The following is a 21,898-nucleotide window of genomic DNA, read 5'->3' on the forward strand; positions in this document are numbered from 1 at the left end:
TGCTGAGGTCCAACTTTAGCTAGCTTTTTACAAACACACTGAACTTTAGGAGGGCAGACTGTCTATTGAGAGCAACCATAAAGGAGTCACTGACTGCTATTAACACAACTTGCAACCTTCCATAATTCATGGGTTTGAACGCTACTACAATAGTAATGGAAAACATAGCCTTGAGATGTTTTCTTGTGTTTTTCTGCTGCACCTAACACTTGGGTTGTCGGTTTATTCCATATCCTCCTCGAGCCAGATTCATAAGTGCATTTTTTGCACATGCTAACTCATTTACCTCATTTATTATGCCCTGTCCTGATTATGCCACAACAACTTCACCATGGGCTGATAGCTAGTCACAAAGCTCTGTCTGTAAATATGTATGCACTGTTATAAATTAACTACAGTGTGTTTTGTGTAGTTGAGCTACAGTTTTATTCATACAATAAGTATACATGACAATGTATAATCAAATATTGAATGATTAAATATGCATTGCACATCACCTCTGTCTTTCAAAGCAAAACCAGGATTTGTAGTTATCAAGCTACAATCACATTTTCTAGGTTTGTTAGTCCAGACTGGTATGACTTTAACCAGACTAAAGAGTTTACACAAAAGACAAATGTTTTAATCCGGATGAAATTGAACTGTCTGTGTTTCAGACTCTTATTTTCCCTAAAACTATGTGACCAAGATTACAGCAGGCTAATCAGAATATCTCCACTAACTCTATCTGTGGGGATGCCTTCGACTTTTTCTAGTGAAACAGCGCCAACTAATCTAAAAAGGTAAATGCTGTGCTGAATTTCCACCGTGCTGGGTGTAATACTCCCCAGAACAAGAGTGTAAATGTCCTGTTCCTATAGACCTCCAAGTGGATGCAGTTGGGAATAAATCCCATATTAAAATGTGTCTTGTGTGCCTCCGACGAATCTCTGCAGCTTACAGAATATGAACACACATTATTCACACAATTCTACACTTGGTGTGTTTGATAAATTAAACATTTGGTAAATGTGATTATTCTGTTTAAAACATTTAAAAATCAGATATCAACACATGTATTGAATAGTTATGCTTTCATTATTGACTTTTCAAGTGAACATCAACAAATCAAATTTTGTTAATGGGGGATATGTGGGGTAAGATGCCCCTTCAGTATGGTGCAGAAGTTTTTAATACATTTTATAATTCATGTAGTTATGAGTACATTCAAATTTGCATTATTTAAATATACTAAACTTCAAATTTACATTGTTAGTATGGAAACATTTAAACATTTAACATTTAAATAATCTTAAGATGCTAATTGTAAATGTAAATGCTAAACTAATAATTGTTACGAGAAGCATTGTTACAAATCAGCACACTGTTCTTAAGGGGAGCATATTGCCCATTATCAACTTCCACAGATTTTCCCATAGCAAATTCAAAAGATGTCTGCAGATTCTGTTGGGTGTCACAGGCGTTTGCAAAGAAAGTTGAAACTAGATCTAAATGCAGCAGTTTTCAAAATGTATTTGATCAAAACTCAGGGTCCTCAGGACACAGAACAGAACAACCATGTAAAAGCAACAATAACAGACAACTGAACTGAACTGAACCGAACACAGAGCTTACAGTGAACCAAAGAACAGAGACACATAATAATCAATCAATGAATAACCAAGGCAACTGGAAACTGAACTAAACCAAAGACAATAGAATTACACAAAACATGTCACTCGTATTGTTTTGAATGGGGAAATGTGCAATGCTCAATATGGTGGAATAAGTCCCACCTTCTAAATAATAGCCAATCTGCGTTTGGTAAAGTCAGCGCGTCACTGCAGCTGCCGATAGAAGCTCCGGAGTTAGTCAGATGCACGCTTCCACTGCGCATGTGCATTAGCTTGATTCAGCCTGAAACATTTATTTTTCTGTCATGATTCGAGTGTTTAGAAACAAAATTTCTTTTACAGTTGTTGTCAGATTTCATTGATGATTTCAAATATGAAATTTAATCGTAAGCTTGGCAAACAGTTTTGGAGAATTTTATGTTTCCCCATTCAAAAAGATTGGAGCTGCACTTGCATGCCAGAGAGGCGTTTCAAGATGGCCGCCAAGTGAAATGACTAGTCTTAAAGGGGTCATATAATGCCATTTTTGTACAAGTTAATATGATTCTTTAGGTTCTAAATGAAAAGTTTGTAATATAATTTAATAAAAAATTCTCATTAGTATTGTAAGAAAACACTAATTTTACCTGGTCAAAAACAGCTCTGTTTTCAGCACGCCATTTAAGTGCATGTGCCTTTAAATGATAATGAGCTTTGCTCACCCCGCCCCGCTGTTCTGTGGGGAGTTATGACACAACACACGTGGAGTGTTGCCTCATAGATATCATATATAAACGCTAGATGTCTTATGGCGCAGTCACTTCCGGCATCACCATTCGGCCATCTTGTCACAGTGAAGCTGTGAATTAAGGTGAGTGATCAGCATGCACACAAATCCTCTTATCTCGCTGAAATCTTGACGGATTTACAAACGGTTTGGTTTCTTACAAACGTTATTAACGTGGCTATAATTCCAAATGCTTGAACATGTATGTTATAATTATTCATATGTATGCAGTGTATGTATGCAGTGTCATAACTACATCTCTGACGTTTATAACAAACCAAACCGTTTGAAAATCGGTAGAAAATTGAGCAAGTTATGGTTATTTAAAAGTACATGCACCATTAAACGAGTGAGCGAGCACACTGTGTTGAAACGCAGCTGTCAATTAACAATCGTGGGAGGGACGTCCGACCGTGTGACGTCACACGGTCAGACGGCTCGATTTGAGATGGGAAAACATATAAGGAGATTAAAAAAACCACTGGATGGATTTTTATCATTATATGATGGTTGTGTACAGGCACTGCCAACACACATTTCAGTACAATCAACTTGTAAAAGTGCCTGTACCATTATATGACCCCTTAAAAGGGACTTTGACTAAACGTGAAAAATCACCCAAACACCCAATGAACAGATAACACATCCATGTGCACGCAGCTCAAACAAGCCTCCTTATTTCAAGATCAAGATTATCTGTTTACATATAACTTAATTTTCCATTTTGTCAGGATATTCTAATTGAAAATAAAACTTGTGAGATGGGCCAAACCCCACCTGCACGCTCTCATAGCAGCCGCACATTTTACAGTTGAGTAGAGAAATTATTCTCTTTTTTCCTCCCTCAAAAGGAGAGTAAACTGCTGCGCTTCCATAATAATGAGATCAATTACACTTCTCCATCGTGTTTTGTGCCTCCATTCCCAATCGATTTTTTTGAGAGTCCTCTTTGAAGTTTTTGCCGCTCTGTTTCCAGAGCCATTCTGCTATTTGTCCTTGACTTCATGGAGGTTTGTACCTGATAAAAACATACCCAGGGGATGGAACATGCATGGTAAGAAAAAAAATCTGCAATCCTTTGAAGGTGCAGTGAGTAAAACGTTTTGGAGGCAACCCAAAATAAAAATTAAACTTCTCTTCTCCATCTTGCTATAATGTAGGAACTCGGAATGACAATGCCTTAAAAGGAGATCAAAACCCCTAGGGTTGCCCTTTGAATATCAGTCAGTTTCAATGTATTGCAGCAACCTCACTCTAATGCCCTAGTTCCAAAGTGAAAGATCACATTAAAACTTTCAATTTCTTCAAAGTGTAAAAAATAATCCCTTCCAACCTTTTTAGCGCAGGTATTTCTTTCTTTCACTCGTTTTAAGTATTATTAAGGTGCCACTGTAGTGAAACTATCAAACCAAGCAGCTTGTTGTTGGTAAATGCAGCGAACCAGTCAACTCGAACCCGTCACGAAATTTGCATAGGGAGATATTGTGGATTTCACTTGAAATGATTGAATTTCGCCTGCAAAAAAACAAAACAAAAACAAAAATCACAGAACAAAAATGTGACCTCACCTTTATTCCAATTTTTAACATAGCTTTCCGGAATATTCAATTCTAGACTGGTAAATTGCGCAATCCATTTCGCTGTAGCCATGAGAAGAGTTCTTCGGCACTACTTTCATGTCTCGTATCACACTGCGGACTCAACCCCAAACGTTTTACTCAAACACAACAGGTGCCATCTTGCATCTCAGTTACCAAATGACGTTCAGTTTTAAAATGACTGCGTATTTTTACAGTGTTTGTCTTGTTGAAGCCGATTGTTTTGTACATTGGACTATTTTTTCTTGGAGTCAGCTTTATGATAATATACAGGTGAAATGATACATTAATTTTTAACTCACATCTATATTTTATGTCCACATATTTAAACATTTGATGAGTAGAAAATGTACACATGCCTCCCTTTTGCAAGTTTTGTGAGCATTTTCTCCACTGCTCTTCCTTATATGTCACCAAAATATCATCAACTTCCCCATGCATGCCCCCATGACATCTCCGGCAGACAGCAATATGTCAACTTCCTTCATCACTCTCGTGTCATCAATCATCCCGCTGAAGCAATCAAGCCAAGCCAGGGAAAATTGTTTTAGGAGGGATTGTGGTAACTCTGAAAAAACAACATGTCATGCACAGAACTAAGAACTGAATATAAAAAAAACAAAAAAAAATAAAAAAAAACAGTATACTGTAAGCTAATGCTGTTGCTGACTGCAGTTGTGACTGCACAGTTGTTACACTGTCCTCAGACATTATATTTAAGTCTTGCTTTCAATATTGCTGTGCCATTTTGACAGGCAGTCAGTTTTAAAGCACCCTGATAACCGAGTAAAACACATTTGAATTTTTGTAGGACTGATATAATGCAATCCTATGGGGCTGGGGTTAGACAGACCAGTCAAAGAGCTGTGTCACAGTGGACTGACATTATTTTCTCATCCTTTTTGTTTCCTCCTCGCCTGTCAGCCTCCCCACTGTGGTAGACAAGCAGGATAGTAATCCTTCTGACTCAACCTACCCTGACATTCACAAAGCACCTGCGTCTGGATACAGACAAACAGCAGGATGCTTGTGCCTCCATATCAAGGCATTTAAGATGAGCTGAGTTTCACGCCTAGCTTAAGCTCACTACTCTATATTGGCCCTCCTGTGGTGCCAACATGATTCATTACAACCGTGCATTAAAACACTTTTTGGACAAACAAACTGCTTTCTCACTGCCTGCTGTGGAGTGAGCCTAATTTTAGGAAAATAATAAAGAGGGTAATAGACTGTGATTTGTCTTTTTACAAATTGTACGATTTAAGCTGTTTAAAATCTCTTGATTTGTTGTGATCGGTAAATGCCACTTTAGATCATGGTTGTAAAACATCTTGTGTTGTTTGTGGCTGGTCATGATAGAACTGATGTGATGCTAATTTAACAGCATAGCTATGGCAAATCAGTAAACAAGGCATCACGGTTAAAATAGCAAAGGGAACTATTCATTAACTTTTTTTAAAGGGGTCACTTGGAGAATTAAATTGAAATTCCTATTTAAATTGGGAGCTACGGATACATACAAATAGCACAATTAAATTATACTAAAAAAATGTGTCCACAAGATTCTAAGTGTGTCAAGCCTTAAAGCTATACTTTGACTAAACTCTATTTTACAAAGAATGTTACCCTGACTCACCTGTCATATGGTCACTTTAATGAGAGCTTGAAATGAAGCAAAAGCTTAATACATTCTGGATTTCATTACACCTCAATTAAGGATGGAACACCTCATTTGACTAAAGCTTTAATTTAATAACCTTCATCTAGATCCCATTAGGCATGCCTGTTTGACCTAAAAAACTGCCTTTGGTCACTTATATGCCTATGAATAGAGCTATAACCTACTTACAATAATGTAAAATGTTCTGATTTAAGCATATTGTGTCATTTGGAAAAAAATATGTGCTAAATGCAAGTGACTAATGTTGTGTGGCCTTAACTGTTCAAATTTCTGTGAATAATCTCATTGAGGACATTGACATTATGTGTTGCAAGGAAATACTATACCATCTGGATACAGGCTATATAAAGCCATGTCAGAGAGAGAGCATACATAGTGTAAAAACAACAACAACAGAAAACAACAACACTCAAGATGGTAGTCTAGGTATGTCTAGTGCAAGCTTAATGACAACAGACTGTAAAGTCTTTACCTCTTTAACTGTCTGCCTTATGCTGGGAAATATTGTCAAACCCAGCAACAGTAACCAAGTGGGAGGGGCTTAACAAAGGGTCGTTTATTACATCTCTACAAACTGCTGGACATTAGTCAAAGGTTATAGGCCATTAGTGCTGCACGATAAGCAGTGAAGCACTGATCAATACTGTAATGAATTATTGTGACAGGCTAAATGTACTAATGTCTAATAATTCAGTATAATAGACTTAACTTCAATCTGTATAGACTAAACATATTTCCATTTCTACAGTTTACTTTATTCATTCTGCCAGTGTCATTCCTCATTCAAGATTTAACGGTACCAACTGTCTGCTTACCAATTTTTTTTTTTCATTCTTGATTATGTGGCATTTCTTTTTCTTGACTACAGAGGTTCTGGTTGACTTCAGAGATTTCAGTCACACAACAGTGGCAGGTAAAAATAGCTCCATGCTCCAGGAACAGAGCTGACAAAGAACTGTGCCCAGGTGACAGGCTACAGAACCTGAAGGGATGGGTAAGTAATAATAAATTACTATCTCTTATCATGTATACAATATGCCAGAAAGCCATGATAGGCATAGCTTAAAATGTTTACATTTACAGGGTATTTACCATATAAAAATGAGTAATTTAATTTTGAACTAATCTAAAACAACAATATAAGCCTATAGTATTATTATAATAACCAGTAACCATAGATTACCTAATGCTTTAAATGTTAACAGATTAAATATTATTGTAAAGTGTTTCCATTGTTTCTTAATTATTTTTTTAAGGTTTTTTTTTTTTTTTTTTTTTACCTTTCAAACATTTGGGGTTGGTAATATGTTGATTATAAGTATATGTTTAAAATAAGTATTTAATGCTCACCAAGGTTGCATTTATTTGATAAAAAAAAATGTAAAAACAGTGACATTGTGAAATATTAGACAAAGTCCTGTCATGAAACTCTAGATGGGGCAGGCTGATAGGTCCTTAACTTAACCTGTTTGTAATCACATTATTCTCTATAGAGCACAGCTGATTGGTTCCTGCTGTATCAGTAGCCAATGAGGTTGTGTGCTCCACATTCAAATATTTGGTTAGCATTTGCTTAGCAGTACAGTGTGCTTTCAGGAACCCTCCACCTTCCCAAACTCCACCTGCATAGATCTGCTATTGGTAATTCATGTACGCTATATTGTACAGTAGCCGCATGTCTTACTTCCAGCTTGTCGTGTATGTATTGGCAGTAGCAAGTCCTGTACTTACTCTGTAGCAGTAGCAGATCTATTCCACCAAGACCAAATACATGTACACTCACCTAAAGGATTATTAGGAACACCATACTAATACTGTGTTTGACCTCCTTTCGCCTTCAGAACTGCCTTAATTCTACGTGGCATTGATTCAACAAGGTGCTGAAAGCATTCTTTAGAAATGTTGGCACATATTGATAGGATAGCATCTTGCAGTTGATGGAGATTTGTGGGATGCACATCCAGGGCACGAAGTTCCCGTTCCACCACATCCCAAAGATGCTCTATTGGGTTGAGATCTGGTGACTGTGGGGGCCATTTTAGTACAGTGAACTCATTGTCATGTTCAAGAAACCAATTTGAAATGATTCAAGCTTTGTGACATGGTGCATTATCCTGCTGGAAGTAGCCATCAGAGGATGGGTACATGGTGGTCATAAAGGGATGGACATGGTCAGAAACATTGCTCAGGTAGGCCGTGGCATTTAAACGATGCCCAATTGGCACTAAGGGGCCTAAAGTGTGCCAAGAAAACATCCCCCACACCATTACACCACCACCACCAGCCTGCACAGTGGTAACAAGGCATGATGGATTCATGTTCTCATTCTGTTTACGCCAAATTCTGACTCTACCATCTGAATGTCTCAACAGAAATCGAGACTCATCAGACCAGGCAACATTTTTCCAGTCTTCAACTGTCCAATTTTGGTGAGCTCGTGCAAATTGTAGCCTCTTTTTCCTATTTGTAGTGGAGATGAGTGGTACCCGGTGGGGTCTTCTGCTGTTGTAGCCCATCCGCCTCAAGGTTGTGCGTGTTGTGGCTTCACAAATGCTTTGCTGCATACCTCGGTTGTAACGAGTGGTTATTTCAGTCAAAGTTTCTCTTTTATCAGCTTGAATCAGTCTGCCCATTCTCCTCTGACCTCTAGCATCAACAAGGCATTTTCACCCACAGGACTGCCGCATACTGGATGTTTTTCCCTCTTCACACCATTCTTTGTAAACCCTAGAAATGGTTGTGCGTGAAAATCCCAGTAACTGAGCAGATTGTGAAATACTCAGACCGGCCCGTCTGGCACCAACAACCATGCCACGCTCAAAATTGCTTAAATCACCTTTCTTTCCCATTCTGACATTCAGTTTGGAGTTCAGGAGATTGTCTTGACCAGGACCACACCCCTAAATGCATTGAAGCAACTGCCATGTGATTGGTTGATTAGATAATTGCATTAATGAGAAATTGAACAGGTGTTCCTAATAATCATTTAGGTGAGTGTATATCAACATTGTCATATACATTACCATGTCATGATAGAACAGATTTTTTCTTAAATATATTTTAAAAGAAAAGTATTCCGGTGATGGCAAAGCTGAATTTTCAGCATCATTACTCCAGTCTTCAGCATCATTACTCCAGTCTTCATTGTTACATGATTCTTCAGAAATCACTCTAATGTTGATTTGGTGCTTAACTCTTTCCCCACCAGCGTTTTTAAAAAAAGTTGCCAGCCACCACCAGTGTTTTTGATCATTTTCAAGGCCCCTAGAACATTTTGTTGTATGAATATCTGAATATGCAATTTATCAAAAGAGAGAACAGACCCTCTGCTTTTAAACAAAAATACCTGTTTTATCCAAGCTTCATGCATTCTTTTTTATCAACAAAAAAGCAAAATTTTGAGCAAAATTTTAATTTTTTTTGGTCAAAGACTACATCTGGATTGGATTCAGAATGATGATCAAAACATAGATGGAGGTAAATAGAGTACATCAACACCCCTAATGCTTGCACAATCCTATTTAATTCAGTAACTTTAGACAGTTTTGATTTATATGCTGTTTAATTTTGATGAGTTATTTTACATATGCATGTGATTACATATGAGATCGTTTTTTTCTGAATCTTCTTCACATGTGCTTTGATCAGGAGATTCGGTACTCTATCAGAAGATGTGTCATAGCGTCTCCTACGGTATAAAAGTGAAAACACAGAAACCCGGAAAATTCCATGTTTGGCGGGGAAAGAGTTAAGAATAATTTATTATTATTATCAATATTGAAAACAATGTTAATATTTTTGTGGAAAGCATGATGCCTATTTTTATAGGATTCTTTGATTAGTTTAGCATTTATTTGAAATATTTTTTATGTCTGTGTCTGTTTTGGATGGGTTTAGTTCAGTTTCTGTGTTTGAGTTTGTTTCTATGGTTTCTCATTGATTGATTAAGTTGAACACCTGCTTCTTGTTTCTGTGGTAGAAATTCTCCTACACACTTGACTTAAAGGGTTAGTTCACCCAATAATGAAAATTCTGTCAGTAATTACTCACCCTCATGTTGTTCCAACCCAGTAAGACTTTCGTTCATCTTCGGAACACAAATTAAGACATTTTTGATGAAATCTGAGAGCTGGCTCACTCCTTCATAGGCTTCTAGGCAATTTCATTCTGCCGGTCCAGAAAAGTTAGTAAAAACATTGTTAAAATAATCCAAGTGACTACATCTGCGTCATCTTCTCAGTTCTCGTGCATGCATGATTTAAGGCTGATTTATACTTCTGCGTTGGACCTACGCCGGAGCCTCTACGCTGTAGGCAACGTGTTGGTTTTCATTTATACTTCTGCGTCGTTGTCCGCGTTGACGCGCAATTACACATGGAGAGGGAATATGTGAAACCCGAGGGAGGGGTTCAAGCAGACCAATCACAGCGCTTGCGGTCTGCGTAGAACTGACGCATTGTTACATTTTTGGAGAGGTGCACGTCAGGGTACGCCGAAGGGTACGCGTACTACACACAGCCTACGACTTAGCTACGGCGTGAGTTTGACGCAGAAGTATAAATTGGGCTTGATCTTGACGGCACTCGCAAGAAAATGGATAAGTACATAATGAAATTCACAAATATTACACCATTTAAACAATATATTAAAAATACACACTGAGTTTATTTATTTATTTATTTATTTATTACAGGGACAGTGCATATAATAAACATTTCTGTCAATATGCCAGAGTTAGCCAGAAGGCTATTTTTCATCTGCAGTCCCTAGACAGATGGTAAAAAGTCACCATAAAAGAGAGTAAAATTACATATTTACATAACAATATAAAAATGACAATACATTTAGTAAGAAATACTATTATGTTAAAATGTACAATCGAAACACAGCAAACCAACAATCAAACAAACATTAGACAAAAACATGACACATACACACACACACAAGGTAAGAAGCCAGCAGTGGGCAGCGAGAGCAGGTCTAGAAGTAAGTTAATGTTGACAGCTCTGATAATCAATGAGCCATTTCTTTAACTGGATCTTAATGTAATAAATGTGTTTAGATTTCTGATGGTTATGGGGGTGAGGTTCCACTCAGTAGCTCGAACAGAAAAAGCAGTTTGACCAAACTGTTACTAAAACAATCTTTGTCAAAGAATACACTTGTTTGTTCACAGTTTGAACGCTCTTGTTTCCCCATTTGTTTAATTTCAAGATCTGAGGGGAATTATCCATTGTTGCTTTTACGACTACAAAGCTGGGAGCACTAAATGATATTCAAAGTCACATTACACGCTTTTAACATTAAATAAAGCACATAAACAGTACCTGAGATTATCATTGCCACACTTTGTTTCTTGTCGCCATCGTGGCTGGTTAGGACACAAACTCTGATTAATATGGAAAAGATATATTTTATTGAGTGTTGCGTCGTGTGTAGTTAGGACACGTGAGATCTTTAGTGTTCCACTAACGTGCTGCGCAGCAGTAACCAGACATAGGCCTACTCCAGACAATGCCTTTCAATATGCTTTAATCACAGCCGGTAGAATCTCAGACCAATTTCAGAGAATTTCCCCTGACAAAGAGAGTACAACAGTTTTTCTAGAATAGGAACATGGCAAAGGTGACATGATTCATAAAATAATTTTTCTCCAAATTGATTACTGGTCTTTGTTACTGGGTAGAAGCACATTTGGATATCTCGATCATGAGGTTAAATATACATAAATTTAGACACCTGTCTAGTTTTGTTTCTCCCTTTTGTTATTTTCAGAGACACACATTCATTTTGGTCCAAGTGTTAGGGGCGGGCATTCAGTATTCAAATGCAAGAAATCCTAAAATTAAAAGTTAAAATTTCCTCCACATTTCGTTGATTTGATTTGTTTGTGTATTCAAGCCCTGTGTTTTTTTCAGTTCCTAGTTTGTTCTCACAGGTGGATACCGGTTGTTCTGTTCCTCTTTATCTAGTCCAAGTATTCTGAGCATTTTATTTCTTTGAGTTTTCTTTTCTTTTTGCATTTAGATCCAGTTCTTTTCCTTCATTTTTGCAACCGAGTGTGACAGTGTATGTCTATTCCATCATTTTTGATCAATTTAATGCTTCCTTGCTGAATAAAACAATGATTTTCTTAATAAAAAATGACATGAAATAATGAAATGTGAATGCTAACAATGAAAGGGAAACCAGAATGTGATAACTCGATTGGACAGCAAAAGGTTGATGACAATAGACTACATTACATGTCCTCACAGTATGTCATAGTAGACTCATTGGATTAGTGCCTCTACAGAGGAATGTCCTGGTGTGAGTAGTCTTCCAGTGTCAGAGCAAGCGTCAGATCTATAAACCTGCTCCCAGCTATGCCCGAAGGCACCACTTTCCCATTCAGCCAACCCCACACCTAGCCTGACAAATGATTACTACCATGGACAGACTATACTAAATCCCTCTCATGTGACAGATATCGCTGCCTTGAAAGAAATCAAGAAGAGTATGGAGACCAGTGGTCATGGTTTCAGTTAGTGAAAATGTGTATAGCAAGGCTTGAGTGGATGGGAAGGATTTTACAGGATTTGGATTTCATTTTTAGCACGTCAAGAATCTGGACTGCTTCCATTAGCATGGCACAGTCGTGCTATTAACCTGCTTGTTAAGTGTCCGGATCCAATTATCGCCTGAACAATCTGTCTAATCACACTTGTGTCATATTCTGCAATTTTCACTCGCAAGGTTTAAAAGGGGAAACAGAAAACACTATTTGGGCAAAAATGTTTCACAGCATCCAGTTTTTGCTGCAAAGTGTCCTGCCCAAATGTTCCACGGGGATGACGCTAATTGTTTTTCATAATTTCCATTGTCTGGCAAAAGCACCTTGAGTTGTCGCTATCTGCTCTCTTGATCATCTAAAAGCAGAAGTTGTTTCATTCAGCCATCTGCCATTTGCAACATCACTAGCAAGTTTGTGTGTATGCCTCGGGGATGTCTAGACTTAAATGGTGCGTTTTGTCAGATATGAGCTGCATGATATGTGCGGGTCTTTTCCTGTTTTGTTACTGTATGTAAATACTTAAATACGCAAACACTATGTCAATGTAAGACAGTCTACTAATACTCAACTAATACTCAAGTGTATCCCATAATTATATCATTTAAAGTATGTGACTCCTATAAGGAATAATTAAGAGGCTTTTATTGTGTACTTTTTTAGGGAACAGAATATCCTACTAAATAAAAAACCTGGATTGACCTTGGCGAGAAGTTACCATGATGTATCTCTCCTGCCTAGATTGGCCCCTAGTGCTCCTGTGACCAACTAGCCTATATAGACTTAATTGGAGATGCTCATGTTAGCAGTTCACTGTAGTTCAATTTCATTGAACAGTATCCACTTAATCATATTCTGATCCCATCCAGTCTGAGCTTAAGGGCCAAAGTTTTAGAAAACAGTTTTTTCTGGCCCAACATAGTGTAACAGGCTCAGGCCTGTTGCCATATTTTCTTTCACTGAGGGTAATGCTACTACACACCACTAGCGGTGCTGGGATGCTCTAGTGACTGGTATATGCCCAGGTGGCTGGTAGAGAAAGTCAGATTTGTTGGGCAGAGGAAGCATGGCCTACCTGCTGCGTTACCACAAAGCGCTTTGAGTCCTGATTGGGAAACATTGGTTTTAAGCTCAATCAGTGCAAGGAGTGTTATATTTTCCTTCATTTATTCTATGCCTTTTCTGGTTTGGTTTGTAATCATTGCGCATGCTTTTTATGTATTGTATTTATTTTATTTTTTTACAAGAGATTGCTTGCTTACTGGCTTCACTGATAATGCTATGTCTTCTATTTAAGAAGGACTCTTTATTTCCACTAGCATTTATACCGCTTTCATTCATTGATAGGAGATCAAAAAGAGGACTTCCATTCATGAACAATTTCTTTGCATTATTTCACCTTGTGGATCTCTTGAATACAGTAGCACAAGGATTATAAAGAGGGAACTTTTCTGTTGGATTACCTGAATGTTTGATTTGTTTAGATTGTAATTATTCTATGTTCAAGATCACCATCTCCATCTTCTCCGGACTATCTTTCTTATCATTGAACGATATCAGATAAGGCCTCCACATTCATTTTAACTCATGCACTGTTGTTTATATTGCTCCATATTAGGCTGGATTTCATATAATTATAGGTTTCAAGGACTGTAGGTATTTACATCTGAGCCTGTCTACGTCTGGACTGTTTATTTCTTTCTCATATGCTCATTGTGGGTTTTGTTTTCACCATCCAATGCAGTGGTAGTTTTTTTTTTTTTTTTTACATTATTTTCTATAAAATTGCAAAAGCCAATTTTTTATGGTCTATCTGTTTCATTTGATTTATATCTGGTTTGTCTATGTAAATATAAGATGGTGGGTCCCTTCCTAAATACTAAAGTACTCTTTATATTCTGCATAGAAAGTCTAACACACATTATTTAAAACATTTTGATATCTCTCATAAAAAAAGGAAAGCCTTATAAGTGCATTTGTAGCTCCACAAAGTCTCTGCCCTCTTGTTGAAATGGTTTCTAGAGAGAGCTCATTGTTCTTAGCGGAAAAGCGGTAGATAAACAAGTCTCGCACTAGAGCACAATATATGTCTCGGAAAGGGCATTTAGGTCCCGGGAAGTAATTACCCTCAATCTACGCACAAAAAGGCTGTGTGTCATCTATGGGCCAGTAATGAAATGGTCAATTATGTAGTTCATTATTTTTAATGCAAGCTGCCATGTTGAACAGGGGCGTGGAGAATCCACCAGCGTTAGCTCCTGCGCCATAAAAGTAGTCATCAAAGGCAGCGTGGGAAATTGCTGCACACTAGCAAGCTCTGTGTCGTACAGCTCATCACGGTTTGATTCCCCAAGCAATTTATGCAGACGGGATCAAATACATTTGACATTGCGGGACTCATTCAAGGTCTATTTTTGTGGCAATAGTACATCTGAGGAAGACAAACAAAGAGGGCAAAAAAGGAATATGACAAAAGAAGCACTTTTAAAACAAATATCTAATACTTGCAGGGTTTCGCATATATAATTATGAATGTGAAAACATTTTCAAATGTAAACTATTAATTCAAGATACTTTGGCCTGTTGTCATTTTGATATGGATATTTTCCCATCTTAAATTATGATATTCACTACAGGTAAAAAGTTTGGGGATGTACTTTTTTTTTTTTTTTTTTTTAAGATGCCTCCTCTCACCAAGGTTGCATGTATTTGCATGTATCAAAATACAGTAAAAACAGGAATACTGTGAAGTATTATTACAATTTAAATGAACTATTTTCTATTTTAATACACTTAAAATGTAATTTATTCCTGTGATATTAAAGCTGTATTTTCAGCATTCCAGTCTCCAGTTCAAAAGAATGACATTTATTTGGAATAGAAATTCCAAACCATTATTATAAATGCATTTTATTAACAATTAGAACCATTATGTTTTTCTATATCTTTTTTAATTCTTTAGAATACATTACAATGATTCACAGTTCAGAAATGAGTTCATCTGATAGATCCAAACATTAAGTGTGCGACTGTGGAACAGAACTGGGCCACTCGCCTCAGCCATGGCATTGATGAGTTCCTCTAACACTAATTGGACTGTATAATTAGAACAGTGCAGGCAAAATGAAAAAGCTGAGGGATATTAAAGGAGAATCCTGTCAACAAAATCTGTTGATTAGGATTTTTTTTCCCTCTGAGGCACGGATATGAAATTGAACTGAAAGACTATACTAAAAGCCTGGAAACAGATGAGGTCAGGTCCGTTAGGGTGCCTGTCTTTTCAGTGCCATTCTATTTTCTTTATTCAAGGAATAAAAGGTGAAAACAAAAAACAAGGACATGAAATGTAACCCTGTTGATGTGAAAATAGCATTGTGAGCAGTAAGAGTATTACAAATCTGTTCACACTGTCAGAACAGAATAAAACAGTTCTTAGATAATCACATAATGACAATAACAACAAAGATGATGATTCATGCGCAGGCAGGAAAGAACTTAAAAAAGATCATATCAACAATATCTTTCATAGATGAATTTAATGCATTTGACTATTTATTTTTAAATTTATGAATACCTGAATACATCTTGTGTAATCCAGTGTCATTTGTAAGTCACGGTTTACAGGCTTACAAGGTTTAAGTTGAGTTCTTTTAAAGTTTTCAGTTCCTAATAATAAATAATAACGTGTTATAACTCAGTCAGCTCTAATGAAAAACATTAATAAAGAAATGTCTTGCTATATGGCTAATGGTTGATTTGTTCAATTCAATGTGAATTGCCATTTTGCTTTCATAATGTGATGTTTTTTCTGGCACAGGATGCAGGATATGAAAAAATGTAATTTGAAGCTTATCCATGAATAACTGATTGGATTAAAATGATGATAATAATAAAAATAATAATAATAAAAAAAAAATAATTGATTGTGAATTTTGGGTCCATGACATGCAAAGGTTTTAAATAAAATGCATTTAATTTCTTTAAAGAAACACCATTCCAAAACATCCAAGTTAACTACAGCAATCATAATGTATCTTTTGCTAAAAGCAATTAATTTGTTATGCTAACCTAGATACAGCCAGAATTACTCTATTCTATTGTCACTGATCACCGTTTCATTACAGGGACTTCTGGGATATTTTGCTCAATATGCGATTCATTAAAAAATGTGCAAGCTACATCCATCAGACAAGCAGGTCAAAACTGTGAAGAGTCACCAGATTGAGTCTAAATCACATGTAATTGTCACAAAGTCAAGTCTCTCAAATCATCAAATCCCCAATCTGTTATATTTTTTTTTATATTATCATACAATTTGAGTAGACTGGTCTCATACAATACCTGAATGATTTCCTTTCATGCTTTGAACAATTGGTGAATTGCTACACGCCAATTCCCCTTTGAATTCATGAACAGTTAGTGAATTGCTACACGCCAATTCGCTTTGAATTCAAATACAATTAAGAAAAAAAAAAAAAAAGAAAAAAAAATCAAAAGAAGAATGAAAAGCGACATGGCAATCTATGTGTACTTCATCCAGCGTCAATCACTCAAATTGAACAGGTCAGTTACTATAAACCCAATGTGTGTTAAAACATTTGATTTGCTTTTGGTCGCATGATAATGATGTATTCGGCTCACGATAATCAGAGAGTTGATGAGCTGCCAGATTGTATAGGAAAAGTCCATGTCTGTGATGAGGCTAATCAACAGTCTAGATCATCGTCCCCCACCACCACCATCATCATTAACAGCAAAATAGCCACTTCTTCACTTCAAACAAAAACAACAAATTATCAATCAACACTGAAGGCTGAAACAGGAAGAAAAATGCACTGGTGTGTGTGAGTAGGTTTTATTCTGTGTTTGGTGGATGAGTTCATAGAGGCAGAGATATATAATTTTTGTTGTTGTTTTTAAAGTAAAAAAAATAATAGAATTGAAATTATATTAAATTATACATTTAAATTATATAGTATACATTTAAAATATTATATTATAATTTCTTTAAATATTGTTATACAATATATTATCCTCTAATTTTTCAATACCTTTCATGTTTCAGTTTTAAACTACTCCTAAGCAGTCAGATCAGTCAAGAAGGATGCCTGGGGCACACTGGCCTGATTAGAGAGGTGTGAGACAAAAATAAGAGCATTGATGCCATTATTATCATTACAATTATGTTTTGCCAATTAAATGTCAGGGTCTTAAATACCATGACTCTTTGCTGGCTGTGCTGTTGTGTTCATGGCCAGAATGTAACACTTATAATGTACCCAGTCAGAGGACCAACAATCACATGGTCATGTAATATTCAAGATGTGAGCACTTGCATCATCCTTGCTATATTAAAGTTTGAGCTAAACCTTGCATAATTGTCTTACTCTTAAAGGGATAGTTCAACCTAAAATGAAAATTAAATCACAAATTACTCACCCTGGTGTGATTATGATTAGAAGTAGGTTGGATTAGCTCAATACAGCGCCTACTAGGGTCACATAATTCGGTGGGTCATAGAGTTAGGCACAACACTGGTCTGGAGATATTAACTCAGTGAAGAAAGTAAATGGATACTTTTTTTTTTTTTTTTTTTTGATTTCTTGGCATTGTATTTCATGTTGTGTTTTTATTAATCTTGATTTGTCAAAACTTGTATGCTTTTTCTGGCTGAGATGGAGTGAACTGCAGTGCTAATAGAATCACACGAACGTTGCATTGCCGTTGCACAGACCAACGGCCAAGGTCAGGATTTTCATTAAATAATACATTAAATTTCATATCATATACTTCCAGAACACTTGGAATATTCAACACGTGTAGCATCATTCTGTGATACTTTTGTGTCCTTTTTAAAAAGCTTGATGCAGGTCGCTATTTACTGGCATTATATGGACGAGCGCAAACAAGATATATATATTTTTAATTCTCCTTTTGTGGTCCATAAAAGAAAATTAATACACTTGGGCCAGTAAGTGAGGTAGGGTAATTTATAACTTAATTTTCATTTTAGGGTGAACTAAAGACCAATTACAATGTTCAATGACACTCAAATGTATTCCATTAAAATGTATATTCTCAGTAAACTCTTAATGAGTTGTTGTCCTTATTAAATGTAACTTGACATGGCATATTTTAAAATTATGCCTTAAATATTTACATTTCTTTTCAACTTCTTAAAGGAACACTCCTCCATTTTTTCATATTAAAGTATGTTATTCCCTTAACTAAGACGAGTTGATACATATCTCTCTCGTCTCAGTGTGTGCAATCAATCGCTCTGGCGCGCGGCGACACTTTGATAGCACTTAGCTTAGCCCAGTTCATTCATTAGGGACCAAACAGAGATGAAGTTAGAAGCGACCAAACACCTCCATGTTTTCCCTATTTAAATACAGTTACACGAGTAGTTACACGACCAAGTATGGTGACACAAAATAAAATGTGCCGCTTTTCTAAGCGGGTAAAAAGGATAACTATAATGTATGGCGGAATAGCACTGGGAGCACTTCGACTCGGCGCAGTAAAAAGTCACGTTGGTTCTAATGACAGAAGTGAGAGGGAGAGGATTTTTCAGGCGTGACTTTTTACTGCGCCGAGTCGAAGTGCTCCCGAGTCCCAAGTGTTATTCCGCCATACATTATAGTTATCCTTTTTACACGCTTAGAAAAGCGCCACATTTTATTTTGTGTCACCATTGTGTAACTACTTGTGTAACTGTATTTAAATAGGAAAAACATGGAGGTGTTTGGTCGCTTCTAATTTCATCTCTGTTCTCTAATGAATGAACTGGGCTAAGCTAAGTGCTATCAAAGTGTTGCCGTGATTGAGTGCACGCACTGAGACGAGAGAGATATGTATCAACTCGTCTTAGTTAAGGGAATAACATAGTTTAATATGAAAAAACGGTGGAGTGTTCCTTTAAGAATTTAAAGCTTAATAACTCAAGTACAAAACAATCAAGTATAAAACCAAGCCTATGGGAATACCCATAAGCCCTTGTGCTTGAATAATTTAATTATGCATACTTGGTCAAAGCATAGGAGATTATGCGGACATGAAGTAGTTGTTTAATTATGTTAATGTTGTTTGTTACAGTTGATAGTCATGTTTTGTGACAATTCGCCGTTAGGATGATTAGTTTTCCTCTGGTGAACTTGGGTCCTGTTGAATTCAAGCCTTGTCTCCCTATACATTAGAATAAGAATATATATATATACATATGTGTGTGTGTATACATATAATGTACACGTATACACTCAGGGGCGGTTCTAGAGGCGGGGTCTGAAATCTGATTGGCCCCTGATTGGCCCCCGTTCCTAGGGGTGGGGGAAAAATGTATTCTTAGATGCATCGCGATGCGGACGTGGACGATTCTGAATCGATTCACAAATGTCAAAAATCGATTTTCTAAATATATATATATATATATTTTCCTAATAACGTAATATTGACGGAAAGCAAAAGGCGGAACTCTAAAGCGGACGTGCAGTGCGCGGACAGTCTGTGGCGTGCACAACAGAGTCGCGTGATGATGGCTGAGCAACAAATTCGAACGGCACCCTCTTCGTTGAAAGCTAACGTATGGAAAATTGGCAATTTCTTTGTGACCTATTTAGTATTTTTTGTATGAGAGCTGCTTTCTGTATTGTTTAGTTTTAACATCAATATGCTGTAAACCGATCTGTTATACGTAGCCTACGTTATACTGCCCTGCAATATGTGCAATGTCAGTCACAAAAAGTTACATTTTGACTGTGCTCTCTGCAGATGTTCATTCACTTTTTTTGTATAAGCTGTTTTTGATTGTGGTATACGTATACAGCAAACATTTCAAGTCATAATTCTTTATTATTTAGTTGTGAATAAGAGCGGCTTTGTATGTTAGGCTACTAATTATTCCGAATATGCGTAAGTCCACAAGCATTATGTTTGTATGAGAGCTTCTGGTACGTAATTCTATATTTTTGAACGAAAACTGTTTGTGAATTTGCTACAGCAAAATGTTTTTTGTCTGAAGGATTATATTGCTCATTGGAAATAACAGGAGGATGCTGGTTAGAAGTCTATTATTAAATGCTAGAGATTCAGAATATGCTGAAGTGAAGTTTGTATTAATTTACTACAAGTAGCCTATGCTGCTAGTACAGGCACACATTTATTTTCCTGTTGGTTCTTTGCAATGTTGGGACATATGCTGGCAAATGTAACCTTACAGTTGACTTGCCAAATCACTTCCATTTGTTTTATTAATAAAATTAATATAGGAGGTATTGGAAGTAAGTTCGTTATGGGTCATCATAAATACTTTGCTTTAAAAGTACAAAGTAGTAAAAAAACAACAAAAAAAAAACAAAACCTTAATAATCGATAATCGTTACCCTCTGAATCGTAATCGAATCGAATCGTGAGGTGCCTAGAGATTCCCACCCATCAATCGTCGACAAGAAGAGCAACCGGAGAATTCTTCACAACGATCACAGATGCAATTCCACCCCCAAACAATTAACAATAATATACTGTTTATAAGCGACGACATGATTATGAAACTTAAAAGGTGGAATTCAGAAAGAAGTGCATTGTGTCCTTTATGCACAGTACAAATAAATGAAAAAAAAAATCATTAAGAACTTTACTGGCTCATAATTTTTTATTAGAGCGTTTGAAAAAGGAATGACTGCCGAAATGTATTTGCACCGTACTGAATAAATTATTTTGTGTGCTTGAATGTACCCTGTATTTGGCCCCTGAATGTAACATGTGGCCCCTTAATGGCCCCTGTTACAGAAAAATCCTAGAACCGCCACTGTATACACTAACAATATTTCTATTATATTTTATATTCTCATTCATCACATGAATAAACAAGAATAAAAAAATATATATAAAATAGTTTAAATGGAAAATGGACTGCATTTATAGCGCTTTCACAGACCTATAGCCACCAAAGCACTTTACATATAGCCTCACATTCACAGACGGCGGTGTCAGCCATGCAAGGCGCCATCCAGCTCATCAGGAGCTGCTCAAGGTGTCTTGCTCATGGACACCTCAACACTTGGTCAGGTGGAACCGGGGATTGAACCACCAACCTTACGGTTTGTAGACCTACATGAACCACTGAGCCACTGATACAATCATAATAGTTTAGTTTAGTTTAATAGAGACTATTAAAATACCACATTAGGTAAATTTGATTATATGAGTCTTGATAGACTTAATTAATTTGGGGGAATTAGTTACCTGAAATCATTTGTGTACATTAAACCCATTAGGTCAAAAGTGTATAAAAATATAGTCTTGAGGAATCAATTAGCAATCCAGTACATGTTAGCCTGTCAAAAACAAGGTTCTCATCTTATCATTTTAACCTGTCAACCTATCATTTGCTGTCAGCAGGTATGTTTCCGGAATTGGCTTACTAATTAGCTAATGCTGCTGTCAGAGGAAATGATCCCATTTTTGAAAGTCCCTCAGTATTCAAAAAGTTGTCATCCTAAACAATCAAACACTACAAGTGACAGCCGAGCGCATTTAGATCAGTAAAAGCGGCCGTTGTGTTGTCATCATCATCATCACGCTGGCTATTAAAGCAGTCTGTAGGCTATTTATCTGCATGTTGTGAGGCTCGTGGGAATTGATCAGGACTGGATTGCAACACAGACTTTTCACAGTTGATTTATAAGTCCT

This window comes from Abramis brama (assembly GCF_963993115.1).
Source record: "Abramis brama genome assembly, chromosome: 7".
Taxonomy (NCBI): domain Eukaryota; kingdom Metazoa; phylum Chordata; class Actinopteri; order Cypriniformes; family Leuciscidae; genus Abramis; species Abramis brama.